The following is an 8,258-nucleotide window of genomic DNA, read 5'->3' on the forward strand; positions in this document are numbered from 1 at the left end:
ACTGTACAGAGGATGTTGCAGTGTTTACTTGTAAGGTGCCAGGATTTGGGCACTTACACGTTAGCTTGTCAACGTTAGTATTAATAATAAAGGGATTGGCAAGGGCATCAGGTCATGACTTTATTGACTTATAATGAATATGAGGCACTCTCGAGAAGTATTCCCTGCATGTCTACGTGATTAAATTACCAACTTAAAGCGTTGGTGCAAAGTGTCGAAGTTGAGAATTGTAGAATATATAGTCTGCAGCTGGCCATATATAGGCGAGCCGCCGTGGCCGGCAGGTAGTGGTCGCCGGAAACGCGGGACAATACGCCGCCTTTGGGGGAAGCCCGGCCTTCGGAGCCACCTGTGCTGGGCAGCACGTGGCGAAGACGGGAATTTCGTTTACCTATATGACCGACACGATCATTGGGTAGAATCTCAAAAATGGCGTCGGAGGGATTTCGGCGATGTTAGAGCGTTCGACTGTGGCCGAAACTGAGGATTCTTCCGCCTCGTTTTCGTACGCGTGGGAGACAGGAAAATTGTGGAGAAAGAGGACTTCGCCTTCAGCCATCGAGCGGTACAGACTTGGAGACGTCTTCGAAGGGAGCGGACTTCGACTTGGACGTCGGCTAGGTAGAACGCATCCCGCGCGATCTAAGGCGCGAATTGTTCGTCTGTGCAGAATAGTGCAGAGAGGGATTTTTCTCGTATTGGAGTTATGGCTTTTGTCAAAAAAAAAAGTTGGCATGTGATTTCTAACTTGCAGGATTTGTGGTGTCCTGACCGGTGCAAGTTTGTGAAGCAACTTTCAATTCAGATTGGTTCAGACTGGATGTGCTGTGATTCGGAGACGGCAGAGCCATCCGAATAATCGCTGTCTTTACCACAGGGCCAGTTTGAGTGATTGCCTTCACTATAGATTTAGGATTGCGCATTTTTTTAGGTCTACACGACGAGGTTCAGTGCAGGAGATAAACGGTCTGCATCGCAGCATTGCACCGACACACGTTCCATGCAGAGTTCTGCCCATAGAACTCTTCGTGTGCTCAGAAGCGAGATTTTCACCAACGCTTAACCACTTGCAACAACTTATCTGGTATTCTTGATCTTGTAGTTATCCTTGCGAGGTGCCGATTATTCATCAACGTAGCTGCCGGTAATTGGCGTGTGTTATTACAAATTACACTCCTAGAAATGGAAAAAAGAACACATTGACACCGGTGTGTCAGACCCACCATACTTGCTCCGGACACTGCGAGAGGGCTGTACAAGCAATGATCACACGCACGGCACAGCGGACACACCAGGAACCGCGGTGTTGGCCGTCGAATGGCGCTAGCTGCGCAGCATTTGTGCACCGCCGCCGTCAGTGTCAGCCAGTTTGCCGTGGCATACGGAGCTCCATCGCAGTCTTTAACACTGGTAGCATGCCGTGACAGCGTGGACGTGAACCGTATGTGCAGTTGACGGACTTTGAGCGAGGGCGTATAGTGGGCATGCGGGAGGCCGGGTGGACGTACCGCCGAATTGCTCAACACGTGGGGCGTGAGGTCTCCACAGTACATCGATGTTGTCGCCAGTGGTCGGCGGAAGTTGCACGTGCCCGTCGACCTGGGACCGGACCGCAGCGACGCACGGATGCACGCCAAGACCGTAGGATCCTACGCAGTGCCGTAGGGGACCGCACCGCCACTTCCCAGCAAATTAGGGACACTGTTGCTCCTGGGGTATCGGCGAGGACCATTCGCAACCGTCTCCATGAAGCTGGGCTACGGTCCCGCACACCGTTAGGCCGTCTTCCGCTCACGCCCCAACATCGTGCAGCCCGCCTCCAGTGGTGTCGCGACAGGCGTGAATGGAGGGACGAATGGAGACGTGTCGTCTTCAGCGATGAGAGTCGCTTCTGCCTTGGTGCCAATGATGGTCGTATGCGTGTTTGGCGCCGTGCAGGTGAGCGCCACAATCAGGACTGCATACGACCGAGGCACACAGGGCCAACACCCGGCATCATGGTGTGGGGAGCGATCTCCTACACTGGCCGTACACCACTGGTGATCGTCGAGGGGACACTGAATAGTGCACAGTACATCAAAGCCGTCATCGAACCCATCGTTCTACCATTCCTAGACCGGCAAGGGAACTTGCTGTTCCAACAGGACAATGCACGTCCGCATGTATCCCGTGCCACCCAACGTGCTCTAGAATGTGTAAGTCAACTACCCTGGCCAGCAAGATCTCCGGATCTGTCCCCCATTGAGCATGTTTGGGACTGGATGAAGCGTCGTCTCACGCGGTCTGCACGTCCAGCACGAACGCTGGTCCAACTGAGGCGCCAGGTGGAAATGGCATGGCCAGCCGTTCCAGAGGATTACATCCAGCATCTCTACGATCGTCTCCATGGGAGAATAGCAGCCTGCATTGCTGCGAAAGGTGGATATACACTGTACTAGTGGCGACATTGTGCATGCTCTGTTGCCTGTGTCTATGTGCCTGTGGTTCTGTCAGTGTGATCATGTGATGTATCTGACCCCAGGAATGTGTCAATAAAGTTTCCCCTTCCTGGGACAATGAATTCACGGTGTTCTTATTTCAATTTTCAGGAGTGTAGTTAGTGTGCCATTCTCAGTAGTGTGTGGGTGGTCGCAAAAATATTCACACTTTTGTAATTTTTGTCAGTTATTGGAAATATAAAAATTAAAAGCCAGTATTACAAACGAATTATCGGCTTCATTCTAGCTAGCATTTAATATGTCCCAGCAAGCTTTACATGTACCCTAGTCACTGCACAGGTCGCCCAGACCGGAAGGAAAGAAGGTTTGCGATCTTCTATGTCAGCGACATATCGCTAAATCGCTAAAGCGTAGCTTTTGTAAGATTAGCAGTGTGGGGGAGGGCATTATTGTGCAACAGAATGGTACTGTCGACAGCAGTCCAGGGCATTTTGACATTATGGCACGTCGCAGTTTCTGGAAACTTTTTTCATAGCGCTGCACACTGATTGCTGTTCCACACTGGAAGAACTCGACGGGCAGAGGGCCCTTGCAGTGGAGGCAGAAGGGCAGTCGTCGGTGTCAGCATTTCGAGCCCAAGGGCAAACAGCAAAGCCAGCTATGGAAACATACAACGTAATCTCCCCCCCCCCCCTCCCCCGTCAAAGATATTCAAAGCTGTTCACACAAGCTCAGATAAGCTGCAGAAGAATAACGCCCATTCTCACGATGACAGTTGGATGAAGGCTATACTGCAGTGATTTGCTCGGAAACAGTGCACCATCCTCCGTACGGCACAGAAGGTTAAACTGAAGATCATATGATTGTAATTAATGTGTACAAAGTTTGCGTAACTATTTATTTGGCGGAAGTTAGATTGTATTATCCATTATACATGTGTGCATTTTTTGGGTAATGTTGTTTTTGTGTAAGTCCACGCAGTTTATAATCATCAATTTTTAGTAAGACAGCGATGACCCTTAGATAGGTTGTATTGTTTGAAGGAAGAGACATTTGCTGGTTGGGATGTGACACATAATGACTGAAGGGGGATCGTCAAAATTTACGGCTCTGGTATAGCGCGTGTGCTCAAGCTGCTTCTGTCTACAGCTCGTGGTCTGGTGGCTATCGTTGTTGCCTCTGGATCACGGGGTCCCAGGTTCGATTCCCGGCCGGATTGGGGATTTTCTCTGCCTGGGGACTTGGTGTTTGTCTTGTCCTCACCATTTCATCCTCATCATCATCATTCGTGACAGTGGCTAGATTGGACTGTGTAGCAGTTGGGACTTTGTACGGGCGCTGACGACCGCGCAGTTGAGCTCCACTCAAACCAAACATCATCAGGTGATGAGACGACAATGTCCCAACCTCCAGTCTGGCCACTGTACACAACAGACAACACTAACACAGCAAAGCACGACTTGATAGTTTTGGAAGTTTTGACTCTTGAATTTCTTTGTTGTAACACAGTTCGCACCCATTTATTTACTGTTTTCATTTCTATGAGAAGTCTATGCGGCATCTCGCCTGCTCTCACTATTCACCACATTACCTTGCGACGGTAATATATTCTACCACATAGCTCATCCTCTGTAACAAATGTACAGTATGACAGTTGCCAAGGCTACACAAGGAGGACAGACACGTCAATGTCCGGACGGACAGTTCATAAATTTTTGAAAAAAAAAAAGTGGGCTGTTGAGGGAGATTCGAACACAGATCTCCCAGTGGGCAGTCCAACAGCGTGACCACATAACTACGAAGCCAGGGTTCTTGCAATGGGCTCGATGTTGCACAACTTAAGCTTGGACCGTTCAGTGTTTCTATTTTGCTTCTTTTTGGCACTTCAGTAGATGCTCTTCCTTTTTTCATGCTTGATCTGTGTTCAGTTTTTGACTGGTTGTTCACTGGGCCATCATACCACTAAATCTGGGGGCAGTTGGGGGCGGAGGGGGGGGGGGTGGATGCGAAGGGGGGTTTCCCATGTAAACAAAATCTGATTCTTCCCTTACTTTGAGCAAGTATTAGATCAACGTTGGCAATGTAATGTACAGTTAATTAAAATTTTGCACGATCTGATTTTTCTCTTAAATTGCTCAAATATGTACCAAACTTTTACAATGACAGAAATAAATCAATTCCCCTTCGAATTAGCTTAACAAGCTGGATTACGGTAACATTGTGTGAGAGCACCTCTGGAAAGAAGACTGGGAAGCAACAGTACAAGTTCGATAATGCAATATTAAAGAAATTAAATTCCAAATTCAGTTACGGCAGCAACTTAGACTGCACATTGAGAGATATGAAAAGCAAATTGCTCACATTTAGGATCACGTTACCTCGGACTGCGAAAACTCACCTCTGCTCCAGGTTAGAAGAGTAGTGCAAAACAGCCACTGTTGGCCGCTACTGTCTCTGATAACAAGTATCCAAGCCGCTCGAACCTTAGTCCCCGACTCCCGACTCCCGAAAAAATTCCTTCCTTCTGCCCGCACAGTTGGGGTCTAACTCTATACTATTGCCAACATGATGGCCGAGAAATTACGCAAAATTTTATAAAAATATGGGAAAAGATAGCGAATTTCCCCCTTTCTGTGTACACCACGCGCTATTTCCTTCACAAAGTTGGTACTGGATGATACCAAATTATTTTCAACTGGCCGGTTCGTTCGCGACCAACGCTTGGTGAACTGACGCTAACTCGTTGGCAGAATAATGAGTTTTGAGCAAAACAGAGGCGCTGCTCCAACGTTCTCTGCAAGAGTGTAGGTCCTCAAGACGCCAGCACAGAGCAGCCTGGTTAACATACTCATCTACGATATTGAAGCAGAAGAAATGAACTGAATTTTGTCCTGTGGCCGGGACTGGAACCCAGGTCTTATTGCTTGCTGGGCAGAAATGCTAACCATTACACCACCAAAGCACTTGGTTAATGTTGCTGCACGAACTACATAAGTTGAGTGCCCTCCCCAACACAAACTTCGTATCTTCTGCTTATTTTCCCTCACATTGTCACTACAGCAGAAGATGTGAACAATGTGTTGGGGAGGGTCCTGAACTTGGGTAGTTCGTGCAGCATTATTAACCATAGTGCTTTGGTGGTGTAAAAAAAAAAAAAGAAAGAAAGAAAGGTGGTGTAATGGTTAGCATTTCTACCTAGCAAGAAAGAACATCCGGTTTCGAATGCCGGCTGTAGCACAAATTTTAATTCCTTGCTTCTGCTTTAATCATTATCGTAGATAAAGAAGAGACTTTAATGTCTCAGGGAAAAATATAGTTATAAGATGTAACACTGATTTATCTTCAAGGAATGGTGGGGCAGGCTGCGACCGGCGCACCCGTGACGCCGCTCGCCAACGCACAGGAAGTGGGAGAGTGTGGGGTTGAAATGGACGCCAAAAGCTCGGCCACCCACCGTGGAGGCATGGTTCACACAGGGATAGTAACCAATGGGCTGCTCAAGCAGGATGCTCTGATATATGCGACGCTTTCCTCTGCCTTACACACAGATCAAAACAGACTACCAATTTAACAATTGGAAAACATGCTGGCCCTGAAATGAGCTGATATCACATAGTCATATCTGATGGTCATGTCACATGATCAGTAAGTATCCCTAAGAACTCGCTAGTAAAAGTAGCCTGGCCTACTTAGGAACACCCACTCAAGGTGGAAACAGAGAATACTTCCAAACGCGACAATAACCTGTTTCCGAACGTCTCCTTCAATAGTAGCACTCGCCTCTACCTCACGTTGGTTCGTTTTCGGAAACAGATAACACTTAAATCGCAAGTCTCGACCTGAACTCCCCCCCCCCCCCGGCGGCCACCTTAGAGCCGACAGCACGCAATGCAAGCAGCTTTGGATTGTTGATCGAGTGAAACAGGAACACTAGCAGATATGAAACTTCCTGGCAGATTAAAAATGTGTGCCGGACCAAGACTCCAACTTGGGACCTTTACCTTTCGCGAGCAAGTGCTCTACCAGCTGAGCTACCCAAGTACGACTCACGCCCCGTCCTCACAGCATCACTTCTGCGAGTACGTCTCCTACCTTCCAAACTTTACAGAAGCTCTCATACTGGTAGACCACTTGCATCGAGTTCGAGTCTCGGTCCGGCACACAGTTTTAATCTGCCAGGAAGTTTCATATCAGCTCACACTCCGCTGCAGAGTGAAAATCTCATTCTGGAAACATCCCCAAGGCTGTGGCTAAGCCATGTCTCCGCAGTATCCTTTATTTCAGGAGTGCTAGTTCTGCAAGGTTCGCATGAGAGCTTCTGTAAAGTTTGGAAGATGGGAGACGAGATACTGGCAGAAGTAAAGCTGTGAGGACGGGGCGTGAGTCGTGCTTGGGTAGCTCAGTTTGTAGAGCACTTGCTCGTGAAAGGCAAAGGTCCCGAGTTCTAGTCTCGGTCCGGCACACAGTTTTAAGCTGCCAGGAAGTTTCACATCAGCACACCTCCACTGCAAAGTGAAAATCTCGTTCTAGGAACACTAGCCGATCAGACGTATCCGAACGCCCCTGTGTCATGCGGAATAGACCGCTAGATGTCGCAAGGGGCTGGGCCCGCTAGTATGAAATGAGGCAGGAAGTTTAGTCTTGTCTACCAGAAGGACCCTCCACCACACACCATTAGGTGGCTTGCAGAGTACGATGTAGCTATAGATGTAGATGTCAGTGGAGAAGCAGTAACAACAGCATGGGTCGTTCAGGAGAACTCAGTCACTTCGACTGTGCAACAGTCATTGGATGCCACATGAGTAAGAAATCCATCAGGGACATTTGAACCCATCTAAAGTTACACAATTCGGCTGTCAATGATGTGTTTGTGAAACGCGAAGAAACAACCACTGCTAAAATGAAGACCAGGTACTACTCACGTACTGACGGACAGGGAATATTGAGTAGTGCAGAGGACAGTTGTTAAAAGACGCATGAGGAGTCACTTGTGAGGTCCAATTGGCTTCGAGCAGTCGAGCTAGCACAATGACTGTGCGTATGGAGTTAAAACAAATGCGCTGGGTTACAGTGGTAGAACAGCTCCCAAAGATCCACCCATTTCTGCAGGCAGTGCTAAGTGACACTTGATGTGGTGTAGGGAGGAATGACACTGGTCAGTGGATGACTGGAAAGGACTGGCCTGGAATCATGAGTTACGCTATAGGCTTTGGCAATCCGATGGCAGGGGTCGAATTTGGCAAGTGCCTGGAGAATATTACCTGCCATCGTGTGTAGTGCCAACAGTGAAGCCGAGCGAGGTGGTGCAGTGGTTAGCACACTGGACTAGCATTTGGGAGAACGACGGTTCCAACCCACGTCCTGATTTCCCTAAATCTCTTCAGGCAATTGCTGGGATGATTCCTTTGGAAAGGGCATGGCCGACTTCCTTCCCAATCCTTCCCTAATATGTTGGGACCGATGACCTTGCTGATCGGTACCCTCCCCCAAATAAACCAACCAACGGAGGAGCTGGTGTCAAAGTATGGTGGTGTTCTTCGTCGGGCTGAGAAAATTCTGAATGTGGAAGGATAAGGACACATGTTACAGCATCGTGTTCTGCTTAAAGTAGACGAACAGTTCGGTGAGGTTGATCGTATCAGCATGACAATAACTCCTGTTAGATATCAGCATCTTTGAGGCAATGGTTTGTGGACAGTAACGTTCCTATAGTGGACTGGTCTGCCCAGAGTACAGACCTGAACCGAATGGAACACCTCTGGGACGAGTTAAAACATAGAATTTGCGCCAGTCGCCAGCATCCAACATCATTACCTTCCC

The sequence above is a fragment of the Schistocerca nitens genome, chromosome 10 (genome assembly GCF_023898315.1).
Source record: "Schistocerca nitens isolate TAMUIC-IGC-003100 chromosome 10, iqSchNite1.1, whole genome shotgun sequence".
NCBI classification, from domain to species: domain Eukaryota; kingdom Metazoa; phylum Arthropoda; class Insecta; order Orthoptera; family Acrididae; genus Schistocerca; species Schistocerca nitens.